This window comes from Anolis carolinensis, chromosome 4 (assembly GCF_035594765.1).
Source record: "Anolis carolinensis isolate JA03-04 chromosome 4, rAnoCar3.1.pri, whole genome shotgun sequence".
NCBI classification, from domain to species: Eukaryota; Metazoa; Chordata; class Lepidosauria; order Squamata; family Dactyloidae; genus Anolis; species Anolis carolinensis.
In genome coordinates this window covers 73,090,060-73,112,291 of record NC_085844.1, presented here as the reverse complement: position 1 = coordinate 73,112,291, position 22,232 = coordinate 73,090,060, and the positions used below count along the sequence as shown (strand labels likewise).

Genomic DNA, 22,232 nt, shown 5'->3' with positions numbered 1-22,232 from the left:
GAATCACTGGGGCCGTTCTGCCAAGAGGCGCCCCCTCCCTCCGCTCCCGGCTCCAATTCGGATTATTCCGCTTCCATCCCGGGGGAAAAAAAGCTTCTAATTTTTGGAAAGGAGCGTGCGGCAAATAAATACAGAGACTAGAGAGAAGTGGAAGGAAAGAAAAGTTCAAAAAAAAAAAGAAAAGAACTCCAACTCCATGCATGCTGAAATCATTAAGTTTCCATTTTTTTAAATTCTTTTTTTTGCTCAGGCTTCCCCCGCTTCTGGAAATTTGGACCAGAGCATCCCTTTGGCAAGCGTGCAGGAAGGAAAATCCCCGTCCCTGAGCAATGACTAACAGACCCCGAAGAGCTTGAGTTCGGTGTGATTTGTGGAGATTGTTTTTTTATTGTTCTGTAAATGTTTTTTTTTTTTAATTTAAAATTGGTTTTATTGCAAGTCTTCGACAGTGCCGAAGAGAAAGAGGGTCTGGAAGCAGGAGGTCGTGGCCCTGGACCAAGAGAGGCCTCCGTCCGCGCCCCCTTTTCGGAGGGGATTCCTCCCTCCAAAGCCAGGCCAAGACGTCTGCCGGGTTTTAACAGCCGTCTGTGAACTCGGCTCCTTCCTCCCTCTTTTCTTCCCTCCTTGGCCTGACTTTGCCTTGCCGGTCCTTCTCTTGCTTTGCCTCACCCACGGCCAAAAAATGCGCGGGTTGGGAGGCGATTTTTTTGCAGTCTTTGACAATAGGTTTTAATATGTTTTTAATTTTTTTTAAAAAAATAAATATTTTTTTCTGGACTTGGTTAAAGAAGGAAACGCGCAGACCCGTCTCCTTCATCGCAACTCTCAAAAAAGGAAGGAACTGGGAGGGAGGATAAGGCGGCTTCTTGTTCCTCCTACTCCTTCTCTTCTTCCTCTTCTCCTTCTCTTCTGCTTCCTCTTCTTCCTCTTCCTTCTCCTCTTCCTCCTCTTCCTTTTCCTCCTCTCCTCCACCTCCTTCTTCCTTTTCTTTTTCTTCCTCCTCTTCATTCTCCTCTTCCTCCTCTTCTTTTCCCTCTTCCTTCTTCTCCTCCTCCTTTTTTCCTCTTCATCTTTCTCCTCCTCCTCTTCTTTTTCCTCTTTCCTTTCCTCCTCCTCTCCTCCTCCTACTTCTCCTCCTTTCTTTTCTTTTTCTTGCTCCTCTTCCTTCTCCTTCTCTTCTCCTCCTTCTCTGCTTCTTTTTTCTCCTCTTCCTCCCTCTCCTCTTCTTCTTCTCTTCCTCTTCTTGATCCTCCTCCTCCTCCTTTTCTTCCTCTTCATCTTTCTCCTCCTCTTCTTCTTGCTCCTCTTCCTCCTCTTTTTCCTCTTCCCTTTCCTCCTTCTCTCCTCCTTCTGCTTCTCCTCTTCTTTCTTTTCTTTTTCTTGCTCCTCTTCTTTCTCATTCTCTCCTCCTCCTCTGCTTCTTTTTCCTTTTCCTCCTCCTCCTCTTCTCCTCCTCCTCCTTTTCCTCTTCTTGCTCCTCTATCTTCTCCTCCTCTTCTTTTTCCTCTTCCTTCTACTCCTCTTCTCCTCCTCTTCTTGCCCCTCTTCTTTCTCTTCTTCTTTTTCCTTCCCTGCCTCTTCTTCCTTCTCTTCCTCTTCTTTTTCATCCTCCTCTCCTCCTCCTCTTTCTTTTCCTCTTCTTCTTGCGCCTCCTCCTCCTCATTTTCCTTTTCTTGACCTTCTTCATTCTTTTCTTCTTTTTCCTCCTCCTCCTCTTCTTCCTTCTCTTCTTCTTTCTCTTCCTCCTCTGCTTCTTCCTTCTGGTCTTCTCTTCTTCCTTCTCCTCTTCTTTTTTCTCTTTTTTTTCTTTCTCTATTTCCTCTTCTTTTTCTTCTTCCACCTCATCCATCTCTTCTTCCATCTCCTCCTTTTCTTCTTTTCCCTCCTCTTCTTTTTCCTTCTCCTCTTCTTCTTTCTCTCTTTCTTCTTGCTCCTCTTCCTCCACCTCGTCTTCTATTCTTCTTCCTCTCCATCCTTCTCTTCTTCTTCTTGGTTCTCCTCTTCCTCTTCTTCAGTTTCTTCCTCTTCTTCTTCCTCTTCTTCTTCTTGCTCCTCTTCTTTTCCCCTCTCTTCTTCTTCTTCCTTCTCCTCCTCCTTGTCTTCTTTCCCCTCATCTTCCTAACTGAGAGAGCTGTTCAGGAGTGGAACTCTTTGCCCTGGAATGTGGTGGAGGCTCCTTCTTTGGAGGCTTTTAAACAGAGACTTGATGGCCATCAGTCATTGGTGCTTTGAATGCGATTTTCCTGCTTCTCGACAGGGAGGTCTCTTCCAACTCTATGATTCTATGAACCCCTTCTTCTTCTTCCTCCTCCTCCTCAAAGTATCAAAGAAGGTTCATAGCTGAGCAAGCTTTTGTAGAATTGCAAGAAGAAGAAGGACAAAGGCCAGGGCACACGTGTTTATGTATTAACATGTGTTCGACTGTGCTATATACATGTTTTAAGAAGCGACTTAAGCATGCATTATGCTTGGAAGGTGTCTCTGCAAAGGTTCATTCTATGCTGACAAATAATGCAGTTTGAACTGTATTATACAACCAGTGTAAACCCATATAATGCAGTTCAAACTTCATTGTCTGGCAGTGTCAATCCAAGCCCAAGACACTGGAGTTGGATCCAGGCTCACTGCAAGCATTGCTATGCACTCCATGGGTAAAGAGCCACAATGTTTATTGACTGACCTAGAGAAAGCAATAGGACCATTGATTTCAATGCAATTCCCCTAAACCCAGCCAAATGTCCATCCAGAGCCTGGGTGCATCTACACTGCAGAATTAATGCCAGTGTTGGGTGCAACGAGATCATGGGGTTTGTCATTTGGTAAGGTACCAGCTCTCTTTGGCAAAGAAAATCAAAGACCTTGTGAAACTACAGCTTCTATGAGCCATGAACCATGGTAGGTAAAATAGTGCCAAACCACATTAATTGTACAGTGCATCCTGGGATTTAGCTCCAGGTAAATTCACGGAGTGCCATAAATCAACAAGAGATTTGAAGACATGCACACATGTGCTAGACTAGACTGTGTGTGTGAGCAACAGTCATATGATACTTGTGACATGCTAGTTGTATTTGTTTGTTTTGCGTCCTTAGTGCTGTCTCCTCTTCATATCCTACATCTGGCCTCCTCTTCCCGATTACTCTCTTGTTTTGCTCCTCTAAGTTTAACTAGCACTTGGATGGACTTCAAAAGCCATAGATCAACTACAGTATATGCATATTGACGGTGCTCGATAAATAAAAGATGATAATTTAAAAAATCATAGCAAATAACTAATAGGTACATATGTTGGGAATCACGCGACCCTCTGCTGCCAATGGTGAACAATGATGGAATTTGCCCAAAAAATGTCTGGAAGCCCACCCAATTTCCATGACTGCAATGGAGACAAATTAGTTAGGATCTTGGGATATTGGGTTTATGGTAACAACACCCCTCTTGTTTCCTAGAAGTTAAGCAGGGGCATCCCTGGTTAACACTTGGATGGGAAAAGACCAATGAATACCAGGTTCAGGTTATATAACCACTTCAGGTTATATTTCAAATTAAGGAACTGGCCAAACTGCCTCTGAGGATTCCTTGACTGAGAAAGCTCTATGAAACTAATGGGTTGCCATAAGTGAACGTGTGACCTGAAGGCACACACACAGTTTTCTCTTAGTGTAGATCACATTAGACATGTGGTGCTGGAAAGGCTGTTAAAAAGATTGATAAATGGATCTTAGAGCAAATCAGGTCTGACTCTTCCTAGAAGCTAAGGTGACTAAACTGAAGCTGTCATATGTGTTGTCGAAGGCTTTCATGGCCGGGATCACAGGGTTGTTGTATGTCTTTCGGGCTGTGTGGCCATGTTCCAGAAGTATTCTCTCCTGACGTTTCGCCCACATCTATGGCAGGCATCCTCAGAGGTTGTGAGGTATGGATAAACTAAGTAAGGAAAGGAAAGAATATATATCTGTGTAGAGTCCAGGGTGTGGCAAGAGTCCTTTGTCACTGGGAAGCCAGCATTAAGGTTTCAGTTAATCACCCTAATTAGCATTGGAAAGGTTTTTGTCTCTTGCCTGGGGGCATCCTTTGTTCAGTCATTAGCTGCCCTCTGCCCTCAGAGTGTTGGTTCCTATCTACTGTTTTGATTTTAGAGTTTTGTAATACTGGTAGCCAGATTTTGTTCATTTTCATGGTTTCCTCTTTTTTGTTAAAATTGCACACATACCTGTGGATTTCAATGGCTTCTCTGTGTAGCCTGACATGGAGGTTGTTAGAGTGGTCCAGCATTTCTGTGTTCTCAAATAATATGTTGTGTCCAGGTTGGTTCATGAAGTGCTCTGCTATGGCAGACTTCTCTGGTTGAATTAGTCTGCAGTGCCTTTCATGTTCTTTCATGTTCTTTCATGATCCTCTCTCCTCGGCAGGAGTCTACCGGATACCATGCAGCTGTGGACAAGCATACATAGGGACCATCAAACGCAGCGCCCAAACAAGAGTCAAATAACATTGTTGACCTAAGCAACCTGAAAGATAGTTGCATCTATCAAGTAGGAAATTTAGGTACCACTATGTGGTGAGGCTAATTTAACTAATTTATGACACCATAAAAATTGTCCAGCAGCGTTTGGAATGAGGAAGTCGGCAGCACAGTAGATGATGAAGCAGCTGCTCTCCCTGTGGTTGGAATCAAGCATACCCTCAGTAAGCTGGAAGCTGGAGAAGGTTAAATTGCCTCTGTGTCTCTGTCTTTATCTCTATGTTCATATGTCATTGAATTTTTGCCTTGTATGTGTACATTGTGATCTGCCCTGAGTCCCCTTCGGGGTGAGAAGGGCGGAATATAAATACTGTAAATCTATATATATAAATGAGTGATGGCATCACAGCGACCAACAAAACAACCAAACTACAGGCCCCCCAACCTCGAAATTTGACAACACAACCCATCATCCACGCCTCTAGGTTGATACAACAAAAAGAAAATAAAAATAAAATCCTAATTAGAGGGAGAGCAATAATTGTTTTTATCCAATTGCTGCCAGTTAGAGGACTAATCTCTGCCCACTTGGTCTCCTAGTAACCAACTCAGCCCAGGGGACAGGCAGACTTAGGCCTCAGCCTGTTCCACAGATTATCTAATTTGCACTGGATTATATGGCAGTGTAGACTCAAGGCCCTTCCACACAGCTATATAACCCATTTATAGTCTTATATTATCTGCTTTGCACTGGATTATCTGGACTCCACACTGCCATATAATCCACTTCAGTGTGCATTTTATACAGCTGTGAAGAAGGGGCCTCATATAATCCAGTTCTAAGCAGATAATATAAGATTATAAATATAATATGTAATAATTACTGTGATATAGAATCATAGAATCATAGAATAGTAGAGTTGGAAGAGACCTCATGGGCCATCCAGTCCAACCCCATTCTGCCAAGAAGCAGGAAATCGCATTCAAAGTGATTAATAATAATACAGAACAATATAATCTCTAAAATCAGGACAGTAAATAAAGAGCAACACTCTGAAAGCATAGGCCACAGCAACGCGTGGCTGGGCAAAGCTAGTAAATACATAAATAACTTATTTGATTAAATTATATTTGTTTTAACCTGTGTATATTGTGCTAAAGGAGCCCCGGTGGTGAAGTGTGTTAAAGCACTGAGCTGCGGAACTTGCAGACCGAAAGGTCGCAGGTTCAAATCCCAGGAGCAGAGTGAGCGCCCACTGTTAGCTCCAGCTTCTGCCAACCTAGCAGTTCGAAACCATGCCAATGTGAGTAGATCAATAGGTACCGCTCCGGTGGGAAGGTAACAGCATTCCATGCAATCACGCCGGCCACATGACCTTGGAGGTGTCTATGGACAACGCCAGCTCTTTGGCTTACAAATGGAGATGAGCACCAACCCCCAGAGTCAGACATGACTGGACTTAACGTCAGGGGAAAACCTTTACCTTAACCTTATATTGTGCTAATGTGTTTGTGTTGTTACTTTTGTAACAATGTGAGCTGCCCCGAGTCCCCGCGGAGAGATGGTGGCGGGGTATAAATAAAGTTTTATTATTATTATTATTATTATTATAAATATTTTTTTTGCTGACTAAGTAATTGTGTTTCCTTTTTTAGTCTACTTTGAGACTCCTTGTGGAGAGAAAAAGTGGGGTATACATAAACATTATTATTATTATGTTGTCAAAGGTTTCTGGAACATGGCCATACAGCCCGGAAAACTCACATTATTATTATTATTATTATTATTATTATTATTATTATTATTATTATTATTTGGGGGGGGGGGACGGGACAGGAGAGGTTCCAGCTTTGTAGTTCCTCCTACAGACCTGTTTTTGACTGAAGTGATGTCAGGCTTTGGCAGGGCTGTACTTGTGGATAAACAACTGAGCAAGATACTCAGGGTGCATCTCCACACGCAAGAATGAATGCCCTTTGACACCACTTTAACTGCCAAAGCTTGATGCTATGGGATTTGTAGTTTGGTGAGGCACTAGCACTCTTTAGCAGAGAAGGTTTAAGACTTGGTAAGGCAGCAACAACTCTCAGGGTTTCTTAGCACTTGAGCCACAACAGTTCACTTAGTGCCACACTGCATTCACTCTACACCAGTGGTTTCCGGCCTGTGGTCCGTGGACCACCAGTGGTCCCCAAGAACTAAAATATGGTCCACGGACTCACTGTTACTACACCGTTGCAACTAGAGCAAGTGGTCTTGTGAAACCTTTTATAGTGCACAGGCAACAGGGATATTGGGAGGGGAGGGGCCGACTACCCAAGAAAGGCAGGCGTTACAACAAGCCTCCTGATTTCTGCTTCTCCTCCTCCTCCCATCCCGAGTGGAGCCATTTCATGTGGCATCTGGAAGTGGGGCCCCCTTGGTGTCTTTGTTCTTAGGCTTGTTACTGGAGTTCTGTTATCTGGGGTGCTGATTCTGTTTGGTTATCTGAGATGCTAATTCAGAAAATTGCATTGGATAGATCACATCAGCTCTAGATTTTTAAATATGGTTTTCTGTGGGTGAGCAGATGGTGACTACTGGATGGCATATGTTCTGTATCAGAAACTAGAGCTGATATGGTCTACCCAATGCAATTTTATGATTCAGCACCCCAGATAACCTAACAGAATCTAAAGTTGACCAAAAACTGATTCGTAACCCCTTTTGGTACTAATGTTGGAGAGTGGACCCTGGTCAAGTGGTCCCTGGTCAAAAAATGGTTGGGAATAACTGGTCTACACTGACCATATAATGGCATTGTATAGCAGTGTGGACACATCTATGCGTGAATGGGTCTTCACTGCCCATTCAACGGCATTATGTAGCAGTGTGGACCCATATGAGCATGACATGGGACTTCACTGACCATTCAACAGCTCTTTGTAGCAGTGTGGACCCATCTTTTTTTATTATTATTTGATACATCCCAACAATTAACTATTTTTTGCCATACGTGAGTTATTTCAGTATACATTATTCCAAAAGTAACTATTCCTTAAATGACATTTTAAACAGTCCTTGGAAATGTATCACCCTCCACCCCCACTCTCCCCCCCATACCCCCCACCCCCCTGGAACAGCAATTCAAAATATTGTCAATACATCAGTTTAACCGTGTGGAACGCCTGGTTCAAGGTGCTGTATCTTTCGTCTCCGTCTATTTTGTCAATTAGCGCAGTCCATTTCCTGAACCAGTCTTGATCTTTTAGGCTATTTGTATATATATTTTTTCTTTTGATTGATGAAGTCATTAATTATATATTCTGACATATAAGCCCACCAGGTTTCTACATCCCATTTTGTATCGTCCCTCCATCCTCGGGCTATTGTGGCTGGCATTGCGGCTGTCATATATTTTAGGATCTCTGTCCAATTATTGTTATCTTCCTTTACCTTTACTGTGAGAGACATGTATCTGGCTTTATCCCATATTAATTCTTTCCCTATTATTTCTTCCATTATTTTTCTTATTTTTCTATAAAAGTTCTGAATTTTTCTACAGTCCCACCACATGTGGGAGAATGTACCTATTTCCCCACAGTTGTGCCAACACTTATTTGAAGTATTTCCCGTTATGTGTGCTAATTGGAGAGGGGTTCTGTACCATTTGGATATTATTTTCCTTTAGGGTTCTTTAATCCTTATATGTTTAATTTTATGAATACAGTAGAGTCTCACTTATCCAACACTCGCTTATTCAACATTCTGGATTATCCAACGCATTTTTGTAGTCAATGTTTTCAACACATCGTGATATTTTGGTGCTAAATTCATAAATACAGTAATTACTACATAGCATTACTGCGTATTGAACTACTTTTTCTGTCAAATTTGTTGTATAACGATGTTTTGGTGCTTAATTTGTAAAATCATAATCTAATTTGATGTTTAATAGGCTTTTCTTTTGTCCCTTCTTATTATCCAACATATTCGCTTATCCAACATTCTGCTGGCCCGTTTATGTTGGATAAGTGAGACTCTACTGTATTATCAATCCAAGACCCAATTAATTTATCAGTAAAGTTTTTTTTCCTGTTTCCAGTTATCTATAAGGGTTGTTTTTGTGTTGTAAATTAAGGTGATTAGTTCGTCATACAATAGCCCAATCATTCCTTTATCTATTTCTATTTTCCTTTTAATTATTCTATCCAGTGGGGTTTCAGCTACTTCTTTTCATGGCCTGAGCTTTACTCGACAGACCTAACCATGCTATCCAGTTCCCTTGACCACATTCGTCTTTTATTTTATCCCACTTTAATATTTCTCCTTTGGGATTCATGATGTCCCCAATCCTTTTGATACCGTTTTCCTTCAGTGCCCTAATTAGATTTGTGAATATCTTATCCTTATTTTCCAATGTTTCTAGTGGGAAAGGGTCAATTTATTATTATTATTATTATTATTATTATTATTATTATTATTATTATTACATCACTTCTACCCTGCCCTTCTCACCCATCAGGGGACTCAGGGCGGCTTACAATATAAACATACACATCAAAAAACAGTTTTCATCAAATTTAAAAATCCATCAAGATTAAAAATTACAATAAAATTAAGAATATACATTAAAAATATACATAATTATACATTTAAATATACATTTAAGGCGCTTTCCATGTCCAGGTGGGGTCTGTCAGTAGGTCATATATTCAATTTTATTTATTTGTAATTTATTTTGCCATTTTTTCCCAGATTAACAACATCTAAGCATGACATGGGTCTTCACTGCCCATTCAACAGCATTATGTAGCAGTGTGGACCCATATATATGAGCATGACATGGGTCTTCACTGACCATTCAAAGGCATTATATAGTAGTGTGGACTCAGGGCCATAGCCAGAAAAAAAAATTGGGGTTTTTTTTTTTTAAAAAAAATTGGGGGTTGGAGGGATTTGAACCCCTAAATCCCACTACAAGCCTGTCAATATTTGCTTGAGATAGTACTTACTTGCAGTTCTGGAGGGACTCTTAATTTTTTGCATCTCATAGACTTACCGTGTTTCCCCGAAAATAAGACAGTGTCTTATATTAATTTTTGCTCCCAAAGATGCGCTAGGTCTTATTTTCAGGGGATGTCTTGTCTTTCCATGAAGAAGAATTCACATTTATTGAATTTATTTATTGAATTTATTTATTTATTGAATTACATTTTATATTTTATATTGCTGCTGCAGTCCCCCTCACCAATGAAGTCAACTGAATTGTACTTGGTGGTTGATTGATATTATTACTGTTGTATTAACTCTTGTTTTATTGTCTTACTGTGTGTTTTTTTGTATATTGTTCAATATATTTATGCTGTTGTTTTTGTAAATTGTGCTGGTCGGGCCTTGCCCCATGTGAGCCACCCCAAGTCCCCGTGGGGAGATGGTGGCAGGGTATAAATAAAGTTTTATTATTTATTATTATTATTGTTGAACAAAAAATGGACATTATATGTTGTACAGTAGATGTCATCATAAACCAGCATAACCAGATAAACTGTGAATCCTATCAAGAATTTCTTGTTATTACCATTATTTCCATGTACAACACTTTATGGTATGTACATTTACCAATCCCGCATACTCTGGTGTTCTGTTTGTTGGGCATGCTTCCAAACAAAAACTTTGCTAGGTCTTACTTTCAGGGGAGGCCTTATATTTAGTAATTCAGCAAAACCTCTACTAGGTCTTATTTTCTGGGGATGTCTTATTTTCGGGGAAACAGGGTAGCATGGGGACTTGGTTAATCAGTTAAAATTCATGAGTAAACCAGGGTTTTTTTTTTAACCTGAAAAATTTCGGGGGAGGGGTTGAACCCCTAACACCCCCCCCCCCCCCCGGCTACAGGCCTGTGTGGACCCATATGAGCATGACAGGGGTCTTCACAGCATTACACTGACCATACAACGCCATTCAAACGGTATTATTGTAGACCCAGACATCCCCGTCGAAGCGCACACGGGCCTCTCCCGACCAGCTCAACATCCTTTCCTCTGGAGTTTATTATTATGGTGGTTGTTATGATTGAGGGGAGGCTGTGAAGAAGGCGGGTTCTTTGAGGCGGGCGATTGCGGCTGCTGCGGGGAGCGAGGCAGCGAGCGCCTCATCCTCCTCCTGCTGCTTCTCGCTTTTCTTCTTTCCTGCCTGCCTGCCTGCTTCTCAATGCCTCCTTTTTTCTCTCCCGCTCGAAATGACGGAATCCCCCGTCTGTTGCCTCCTGTTTAATGCCGTTGCCGGGACCACGGTGGCGGGCAGCCAAGGCGGAGGGAGTTCTCCCGGCAGGAGGAGGGGGCGGGAGAGGCCTCCTCCTCCTCCTCCTGCCCCTCGGGTTTGTTGACAGACGCAGCCAGGAGAGAGACACACACATACAGAGGTTGAGGCCGAGAAGCCAACCTTTCATTTTGGGTCGACGAACCAGGAGCTTCGAGGACAGAAAACAACCCTATTTTTAGGCCGTGGCCTCCCTCGCCTTCCAGGTGCCCGCTGCTACTCCTTCTGGGCTGCCGTTTTCATTGAGACAACCCCAGGCTTGTGGTCAGGAGAAGGCCAGGCCAAAGAGACGCCTCCGCCATGGAACTCCTTCTGCCCTGTTGTGGAGAAAAGTGGGTGTTTAATTGAATTATAACGTGTCCAAGAGGCAAGCCCACGCTGTTTCCAGCATGCAATATTCCCTCGGAATATCAAGTGCACTTTGGGTGACCTTTCTTTCTTTGGCTTTCTGTATGGCCATGTTCCAGAAGCATTCTCTCCTGACGTTTCGCCCACATCTATGGCAGGCATCCTCAGAGATTGTGAAGTCTATTGGAAACTCAGCAAGAGAGGTTTATATATCTGTGGAATGTCCATGGTGGGAGAAAGAACTTTTGTCTGCCTGAGGCAAGTGTGAATGTTGCAATTGGCCCACTTGATTAGCATTGAATATCCTGGCAGCTTTAAGACCTGGCTGTTTCCTGCCTGGGGAAACCTTTGTTGGGAGATGTTAACTGGCCCTGATTGTTTCTTCTCTGGATTTCCCCAGTTTTCAGAGTGTTGTTCTTTATTTACTGTCCTGATTTTAGAGTTTTTAAAAAATACAGTAGAGTCTCACTTATCCAAGCCTCGCTTATCCAAGCTTCTGGATTATCCAAGCCATTTTTGTAGTCAATGTTTTCAATATATCGTGATATTTTGGTGCTAAATTAGTAAATACAGTAATTACAACATAACATTACTGCGTATTGAACTACTTTTTCTGTCAAATTTGTTGTATAACATGATGTTTTGGTGCTTAATTTGTACAATCATAACCTAATTTGATGTTTAATAGGCTTTTCCTTAATCCCTCCTTATTATCCAAGATATTCGCTTATCCAAGCTTCTGCCGGCCCGTTTAGCTTGGATAAGTGACTCTACTGTAATAATAATACTGCTAGCCATAGTTTGTTCATTTTCATGGTTTCCTCTTTTCTGTTAAAACTGCACACATACTTGTGGATTTCAATGGCTTCTCTGTGTAGCCTGACATGGAGGTTGTTAGAGTGGTCCAGCATTTCTATGTTCTCAAATCATATGCTGTGTCCAGGTTGGTTCATGAAGTGCTCTGCTATGGCTGACTTCTCTGGTTGAGTTAGTCTGCAGTGCCTTTCATGTTCCTTGATTCATGTGGATACTCCTTGATACTCTACCACAGACATCAGAAGAGCTGCAAGTTCAAGAACAAGCCATGAGAGTAAAGACAAAGATCCACCCAGTGTTCTTCCTATACATCAAGGGAACCACTGGCCACATAGGGAAGCTGATGAAGAAACACAACCTACAAATGATCTATAGACCCACTAAGAGAATCCAACGTTCAGCAAAGAGGGATCCTCTCACCCCTGCAGGTGTCCTGAATTTACTGTCCAGGTTGGTTCATCAAGTGCTCTGCTATGGCTGACTTCTCTGCTATGTGGACATGGTTGGTAGGGACCACCAAATGCAGCATTGCCCAAACACGAATCAAGGAACATGAAAGGCACTGCAGACTAACCCAACCAGAGAAATCAGCCATATCAGACCACTCGAGGAACCAACCTAGACACAGCATATTATTTGAGAACATAAAAATGCTGGACCACTCTAACAACCACCGTTTCAGACTAGTGCATGTGGTTAGCAGCAGGAGGAAAGACAAAGCCCTTTTGGGAAAACATGCATAGGAATGTGGGGAAAAGAATCCCTCAGCTTAGCCCTGTCTCTAGCCTAGCAATTTATTGAGCACTGGAAACTTGATGATACAAGAGACTTATGTTGTTCACGGATGAAACCCAACAATTCTCTCATGTCCCCGCATGGGAAGCTAGGGCTCACAGACAAGAGCTCGCCCCATCTCGTGGAATTGAACCGCCAACCTTCAGGTCAGCAGTTCAGCCGGCACAAAGGTTTCATTGCACCGCCACAGCTTTCAACTAACTGTAACACAAAACTGAAATTCATCCGTTGTGAATCAGAAAGGTATGAGGATGTGCTTGAGTCTGAGGAGTGCTGAGGCTTCTTTGCATAACCATTATCAATCCATCCTAAAACAGCATTATCTCCCTGTTTATTTACAACCAAACCGAGCCAGTCAAATTTCTTAATCTCAATGGGCCTTTATAAATTCAGCTTTATAAACCGATCATTCATAATAACTGTTGCTCAGAATAGCTTTTACTCTTACATAGCAATAAGTGTGACATATCACCACAGAACTGCAACAGAATTTATATTAAAAATTCTGAATTGCTAAGTAAAAAGTAAAAGAACGTTCTCAGTTGATTTTCCATCACATTGTAGAAAGTTGTTTCCGCCCACTGTCTCTCCCCTGTTTTCTTTGTGAAAAGAAACACCTCCTCTCCTGAATTACGATTTTTTTCCTGGGTTATAAATGCCATTTCCTAATTGGTTCTATCATAAACACACGGGGAAAGTTTATTCAACTGCAAAAACTTTGTCTTTGCAGGAGGGAAATTTTGCTCTAATTTCTCAATGATGGAATATCTTGTAGAGTCTCCACCAATTTAACATAGTTTGTGGGCACAAAAATGAAGTTTCTGGAGCACAACTACTTTCAAGGTAAGGACTACACAATTAAACAGGAAATATCACGTGCAAACTAGGAACATATTTTCATTATTATTATTATTATTATTATTATTATTATTATTCAGAGGCGGGATGGCCATCTGTCAACCACAATCTGCTGATTGTGCTTTTGCTACATGGCCGAAAGAAGGGGGTTGGACTAGATGGCCCTTGGGGTTGACCAAAGGAGGTGAAGGAGAGAAGGAGGTGTCTGGGGGAGGTAAAATGTGACACTAACAACACAGAGAAGGAAGGAAGGGAGGGAGGAAGGGAAGGAGGGAGGAAGGAAGGCCTCCAGAAAGTGCATGAGACAGAAAGGAACACAACATACTACTGATCTTCCCTTCTCCATGAGCAAAAGATAATGGTGGAGCTTTTTCTCAAAGGGGCATTTTGGCCCCTCCCACCAATTGCCTAACTGTATCATTTTAAAACTTGAGAAACTGCAAGTCGCTTCTGGTGTGAGAAAACTGGCCATCTGCAAGGACGTTGGCCAGGGGACGCCCAGATGTTTTATCATCCTGTGGGATGCTTCTCTCATGTCCCTGAATGGGAAGCTGGAGCTGACAGATGGGAACTCACCCCACTCCCTGGATTTGAACCGCTGACTTTTTGGTCAGCAGTCCTGCCGGCACAAGGGTTTAATCCATTGCATCACCGAGGGCGCCATATTTTAAAGCTGAGAACAATGAATACAACCACATGACAGAATTGGCCATTTTGCTCATCTCTATCCAGATAATTGGCAAAAAATGTCACTTGCCAACCAGTTTAGAAAACATCTGAAAAGATAACCCTTTGCAACACTTTTTTAACGTCAAGATAGCTCTACCCTACACTTGAAGGCTACGTCATGTGATGAACACAGTAGGTTGCCATTTCTTAAGTGAGTGGCTCAGTAGTATTTAATGAATCTGATGAAGTGGACCTTATCCTCCTCCTCCTCCTCCTCCTCAACAACAACAACAACAACAACATGGGCTCCTGCTACAATAATTCCACCAGCTCCTGACCTGGAGATTTGGTGGAGATCACTCTTCTCCGCAAGCTGCATCTACAATGTTGAATGAATGCAGTTTGGCACCGATTTCACTGTCATTGCTCAATGCTATGGAATCACAACACCGTCCTTTTACTCCCTTTGCCCAAAGAATGCTGGCACCTCACTACCAATCCCAGGTTTCTGCAGCATTCAGTCATGGCAACTAAAATGCTTTTTGGAAAATGGCATTTATAAGCAACAGGATCATAGATAAATCTAACTGGAGAAGACTTGAGGAAGGTTGTCATTTCCAACAATGCTGCATTCAATCTGCAATGTAGATACATCTTCTTTCTTTGGGTAAACTACATCTGTCCCGCCCCCCTTTTTTTCTTCCTTCATTGATCTTTTTATAATGCACACTTAAAGCATTACAGTTCCTCTACAGCTACAATGGCAATATCTTATGGAATCCTGAGATTTGCAGTCCAAGGAGGGATATTTTGAATCCTTAGCCAGAGGCCGTTGCTGCCTCATTGAACTATAAATCCCAGAATGTCACAGGACACAGTCGTGGTTGTTAAAGTGGAATAATAGTGCTAGAATTGTGCAGTGTGGAAGAGTCCTAAGTTATACAGTTGTCATAGGATGAGGAGCCAGATGCAAGCCATGAGTTGGCAACATGTTGCTGTTGATGCTATCCAGTTGACTTTGGCTTATGGTAACTCTATGAATGAGAGGCCTCTTGCTCTCTGGCACTCAAGAGCTCTGGCCAGATCTGGTTATTATTATTATTATGTTTATTTATACCTCGCTATTTCTCTCCACAAGAAGACTTAAAGTGGCTTTCATTAAAACCATTTCAGTACAATTAAAAATCCACAAATATATAAACATTAAAACAGAATTCAATATCATAGGCATTAAACATTCAGTTAAAATCAATAAATACATATGCAAACTAAAAACCACAGCAACGCCTGGCTTAATCTTAATCTTAACCTGACTTAATCTCTGGTTGAGTCTATTCATCAGGACTGTGGTCTTCCTCTTTTCCTACTGTCCTTCCTTTTACTGAGAATTTTCACTGTTTCTATGAGTCTTGTCTTATGATGTGGCTAAAAAATGACAGCCTCAGTTTAAGTGTGATTTGTATCCAGAGGATTTCCATGGCTGAATAGGGACTCAAACCCTGATCCCTGATCTAGGGTAGTTGTATTCCAGCTCTCAAACCAACCAATCTAGTAAAGGTAAAGGTTTTCCCCGACATTAAGTCCAGTCATGTACGACTCTGGTGGTTGATGCTCATCTCCATTTCTAAGCCGAAGAGCCAGCATTGTCTGTAGACGTCTCCAAGGTCATGTAGCTGGCATGACTGCATGGAGCGCCCTTATCTTCCCACTGGAGTGGTATCTATTGATCTACTCACATTTGCATGTTTTTGAACTGCTAGGTTGGCAGAAGCTGGGGCTAATAGCAGGAGCTCACCCCGCTCCCCGGATTTGAACCTGGCAACCTTTCAGTCAGCAAGTTCAGCAGCTCATCGGTTTAACCCGCTGCACCACCGTTCTAGTATTCATATTTATTTGTATCATTGGTTCTTTCCTATATTAGTTTTTGTTCTGTATACAGCACTGAATGCTGTTGTCCTAATATATAATTGGCTGTACATTACTCTGAAGAGGAATGTTGTCAGAACAGAAAGTGTACAATTCTAAACACATCAAGTAGATTGTTAGAGTAAGCTCCACTGACTATAAGAGGAGTTACATCTGAGTGAGTAATGAGTGCAGTTGTGGTGCAAATAAATGACCAGGCCGTATGTTATGGTGTGGTTGTAAGAAGAAATAACCGTGATATTTAAGGAGAACTATGGCAAGGATCCAGGGGTCAGTGTAGTTTCTGCCAGGGAAAACAATGACATATGTTTGCCAGCCCTTTGGAGCTGTTCTTGAGATCAGGGCATGTGGAGAAGAGGAAGTCCTTTTGTGTTCGCTAGCAGGAATTGAATTTCAAGCCAGTTTATTTTGGTGCCAATTTTTAACACCATCCAAAACAATTTTCTGGACCTGATAGAGTTTTTCTTTCTTTTACAACCTCTTTTTGTGTATGCCCATTGTTTCATCAGCAATTTTCTTTCTGTTGGAAACCATAAATCAGTGAGTTTCCACGAAATATGATTAAATATGGATTCCAGATCAAGGGAATTTATGATCTAAAGTGGTTTTAAGGACTACAGCCTTAATGATATAATTGCCACATGGTGCATTTAAAGAAGTGAATGCTGAATATTTGCAATATGGGGTAAATAGCAATATAGGCATCTGATACATTTTGATATGAATCCTAGAAAACTCACCTAACATGGTGTAATAGTTTGAGCCTCGGACTAAGACTCTAGAAACCTGGGTTTAAATATCTATTTGGCCATGGAAACCCACCTTGCTTGCTTCCAAAACCCTATTTCCTTCCCACTACCAGGGGAGCTTTGATTATGTTTTTCCTGCATGGCTGAAGAGAGTTTAACTGGATGGGGTCTGGGGTTGCTCCTATTATTATTGTTATTATTAAGGAGCCCCGGTGGCAAAGTGTGTTAAAGCGCTGAGCTGCTGAACTTGCAGACTGAAAGGTCCCAGGTTCAAATCCCGGGAGCGGAGTGAGTGCCCGCTGTTAGCTCCAGCTCCTGCCAACCTAGCAGTTTGAAAACATGCCAATGTGAGTAGATCAATAGGTACCGCTCCGGCGGGAAGGTAATGGCGCTCCATGCAGTCATGCCGGCCACATGACCTTGGAGGTGTCTACGGACAACGCTGGCCCTTCAGCTTAGAAATGGAGATGAGCACCAACCCCCAGAGTCAGACATGACTGGACTTAACATCAGGGGAAACCTTTACCTTTATTGTTGTTGTTGTTGTTGTTATTATTATTATTATTATTATTATTATTATTATTATTATTATTATTATATTGTGAAGGCTGGATGACCATCTGTTGATGGTGCTTTGATTGTGCTTTTACTGCATGGTAGAAGGGAATTGAACTGGATGGCCCCTGGGGTCTTCTTCTGAAATACTGTTAAGGTTTGCCCATACATGGTATAAAATGTAATGTACAATACAATATATAAACATTTCTAATATAGGCAAATAAAAGACTATTATAAAGAAGATAAGAAAGCAGACTTCGCTAAAAAAAACTCAATATGGGAAAATATCATGACAAACAAGAAAAAAAACCAAAAAAATATGAAAATTTATAAAGTCCTTTTAGAATGGAGCACTGAGAAGGAAAAGATAAAAGAATGTTTGATTAAATGGTCAAAAAACATCGGGAGAACTATAGGAATAAACGAACGGGAAACAATCTGGAATAAGAAACTAAACTATACATACACTTCTGAGTGAAAGGAAAATTGGCTAAAGATGTTGCACCAGTGGTACATGTCTCCTCAGAAAATAGCTAAATTCTCGAAGGATACCAATTACAAATGCTGGAAGTGTGGGAATACTGAAGGAACCTTTTACCACCTGTGGTAGTTATGTAAGATGGCGAGATCATTCTGGAAAAAATATACATGAAGTAATAAAAAAAAAAACTAAAATACAAGATACCACTAAAACCAGAACATTTTTTATTAGGAATGACAAACCTCGATTGGAAAATAGACACAGATAAACTATTCACCTACCTCACCACTGCTGCTAGAATTGTATACGCCAGAACATGGAGATTAAATGTCATACCGGACAAAGAAGAATGGATAAGAAAAGTAATAGATATCATGAACATGGACACCGTAACTTCACTACTGTCAAGATCACAAGGAAAGAACACCAGAGCAATGGACTGGACTTCCTTTACAGACTGGCTGAAGGAGAATAAAATTAAATGGACAATCTAAAAACATTAGATGTAATTCTATTAACTACCGCGTTAGGAAATGGAAAAATGGACTATAAACTAGCATAGAAAAAGAAAGAAACATATATAACCACCATGAAGAATAATGGAAGGACAACAACTATTTTTATTTTTATGTGGGTTTTTTTCTTCATTTTTTTTCTTTTTTCTTTTCTTCTCTCTTTCTTCCTTTTCCCTTTCTTTCCTCCCTTTTCACCCAAACCCCAATTTTTATTTTTATTTTTAAATATTTTTTCTTTTCTTCTTTTTCTTCTCTCTTTTCCCTATTTTACTATATATATTAAAACTCCTTAATATAAATTATTTTAAATATATATATAAACATTTCTTGGGGCTCAGCAAGAAGCTTTTGCTCCAAAAACGGCTCCATAGCTGAAAAAGTTTGAGAACTCCTGCTCCAGACAATCATGAAGATGAGGCTAGAGAAACATAAGTATAATGGCATTATTGCTAAAATAGAATACAGTATGTGTGTGTGTGTGTGTATGTATGTGTGTGTGTGTATATATATATATGTGTGTGTGTGTGTGTGTGTGTGTGTATATATATGGGTTGTCAAGATGGCAAATTTTATTTGATTGTTTTTGGCAGTGGGTGAATGACCCAAATTATAATTGATATAAAATTTGGTAGCTTAATACTACAGACATTATTTTCCTAGAGCTGTGCCAGCTATGCTCTGTTGGTGATTGCATTTAATACAATGCAATTAATTGTTTCATGCAGTGTGTAAGTAAGCAGCAATCTAGCTAAAGTACAGGAAAGAATTACCCACTTTTCTCTCTGCCTAGCAGAGTCCTGTTTCACTTAAAGAAAGAAAAAACCCAAAACAAATCTGTATACACTTTCCCCAAAGGAAGCAGCTCCTTCGCAGGTACATGGTATATAAGAGACCAGAAGAGCCATTGGCAGAGCAGTTCTGATAAAGATCTCTATTTGGAACTAAATCTTTATAGGAGGAAGATTAAGGAGGCAAAGTGGATTGAATGTCTGAAGCTAGATATTAATGTTAAGGAACAGTTAGAAGAAGCAAGGTTGTTCATTAATGGGATGTAAAAGGATCGGTGCTCCAAACTGTCCCTCCTGATCCCTCCCTCCTGTTTTTCCACTCTTGTGTCTGAATCTGGCATTTTATGCCAAAACATTTCATGTTTGGATTGTTTTAATCTTATTGTTCTGTGATTTCAGCTCCACTAAAATAACTGGTTTGGGTCCTGGGGTACCGAATTTCCAACAACCAGATAAAACACAGATGGGCTGAAGGTAAAATCAGAGTCTTTAGTCTCAATGGCCAGAGGGGATGTCAGCAGAGACAGCACTCCAAAGAACTGACATACCACAATAGCAAATACATAGCATATTTATTGTACAGCTATTCAAGACTCTCGCGCCAGCTCCTGATTGGTCCAGAAAGTGTCCAGCTAGGATCCACTCTCTGGTTGGTTCAAGGCTTCATCCGACATCACCACTGGTTTGTTGTGGCAGGAAAACTGAATAATCTGGGATTGGATTACTTCGAGTGTGGGTCAGTTTATTGGTCCACCCCCGAGAAGGGCATGATCAGAAAGGAATGTGGTGAGGCAAGCGATAATGGGCTGAAATAAGTCTTGATATCTCAGCTTTGGTTAATACAATGGATGTCAGATCATGAGAACCAAAGGACACTTAAGGTGTTGGCTATATCAATGGGTGTCACAAGAGTGGGTCTGGTTTGGTGGCATAGAAGAGGAAGTGTTTCCAGAGATCACTTAGATAACCCAGAGGTTCTTACGCAAGCCCATTGTATGTCCCCCAGAGTCTCCTAGTGTATTGTGAGGGATTATAATAATCGGGGAATCATTTACTGAAGTTCAGGGTGTGATGAGACAACATTTCAAGGACATTCATGAAAGGTTATTAAGGTAATGCAGATGCGCTGTATGTCACAATGGAGCTGCCTCTCATAATGCATAATTTTGGGATCTAATTTTTAATAACATTATCTCATTAAATTTTTGTGTGCGTCTGCTGGATTTTGTTGTCCTAAAGACTGCAGGCATGCAGGTTGTAGCAACTAAGGTATCCATGTCTCATGGACTTGTATGTGTTTGCTCTAAGATTGGTACATCCCTGTTAATGAAGCAGATGTGTTCTTGAGTGTTTCTTCTTTAACATATCATTGATACTAGAGTCAGAAATAATATGGAAATAATAGAATTAGGTTCCTATATCACAATAAACAAGAGCTGTTCAGTCTATTTCAGTAACCTTTTTATTCAAAAGGTTACAATATGCATGTGTAAAATGAAAACTCCAGCTCACGTAAATCTTAGAGAAGTAAACATTTTGAATTCACACAAGGACTGTATCCCAGCTCCAGTATGCAATATCCTTCCTCAGTTTGGCACCATTAACATCACATTCATCCATTTTAATCAGGACTCGAAATGGTCTTGAATATTTTCACCATCCAAAGTCACCTCAGACAAAAGGGTGTTTCTACCAATGTTCACATATTCATTCTATTCGATTATCTTAGGTCACATGGCTATAGCAGTATATGAATATTCCCCTCCCATTTTTCCTTTGCTTACCAGTCTTAAATCCAGTATATCTGTACAGTGTTCCCTCACTTATTGCGGGGGTTAGGTTCCAGGACCACCCGCAATAAGTGAAAATCTATGAAGTAGGGACACTATATTTATTTTAATATTTATACATTATTTTAGTAGTTATACACTATTTTAAGTCTTTATCAACCAATTGTGTGTTGATAAATTGCCTCCTTCTCCTCCCGTTGCCACTTGGGCTCCTTTTCTCTCCCTTTGGCTTTTCCTTCCTCCCTTCTTTAGGCTGTACATTGTAATTTTTTATGATTTATAATAGTCTTTTAGAGTTTATTGAAAAATTGCGAAACAGCGAATCCGCAAAAAGTGAACTGCAAAGTAGTGAGGGAACACTGTATAGCCATACCAACCAATAGCCTTTCTTGTTTTCATGTCAATCTTACATCCAATTGCACTCACATTGTATGGCTCTCTCAAATCATTTTCCTTCTCTTTTCCTTCTGTAACCCCACGTGGACATCTCCATTTTATGTTTGTCTCTGTTGGGAGAAATAAATACCTCCTCATTCAGTTTAGGGCACAACATTTAAAGTTTTCTCACTCACCCCCTTGGAGGTGAGGAAAAAGGATGGGGAGAATGAGAGGAGGAAGAGTAGGTGTCTGAGTTGGATGGGATGAGGGAAAACCAAGGTGAGTATGTGGGCGAGATGGTAGTGGGAAGAGGTCAAATGTGTTGTCACCCCCATTGATTCAAGTGAGGGAACACATACACAATTAGGCCCGGCCACCCTACCCATTTCCTCCCAGCAACTGAAAATTTGACCATGGACCAAGACTGCTGTAACATAATACAGTGGAAGAAGGCCAATGGTGTTATTAACCCCCCTACTGAAGGTCAACCATAGAGTCATGCTGGAAGACCTAGACAATAGACATTCCTGGAGAAGTATTCCCTAAAATAAATGCAATTTCTGTATTTGTGGTTTTTCATTTTCATTGAGGCCTTGTGTCCCTAACTCCAGGAAATGTGGATAGCTGACTGTAGTACTTGGTAGACCAGTGAGCATGGCCACTGTGATCCTTCATCTTAGAACAGTGGTTCTCAACCTGGGGTCCCTAGATGTTTTTGGCCTTCAACTTCCAGAAATCTAAACAGCTGGTGAACTGGCTGGGATTTCTGGGAGTTGTAGGCCAAAAACATCTGGG

The 22,232-nt window shown here is 41.1% G+C and overlaps 1 long non-coding RNA gene across 1 annotated transcript; it reads left to right on the top strand.

Annotated features, from left to right (window-relative positions):
* The first annotated feature begins 13,409 nt into the window (after positions 1 to 13,409).
* LOC134298955 (uncharacterized) lies at positions 13,410 to 20,485 on the top strand. The gene is made up of 2 exons (XR_010006089.1): positions 13,410 to 13,568; positions 19,669 to 20,485. It is a non-coding gene; the product is annotated as an uncharacterized LOC134298955 (long non-coding RNA).
* The last annotated feature ends 1,747 nt before the right edge of the window (positions 20,486 to 22,232 follow it).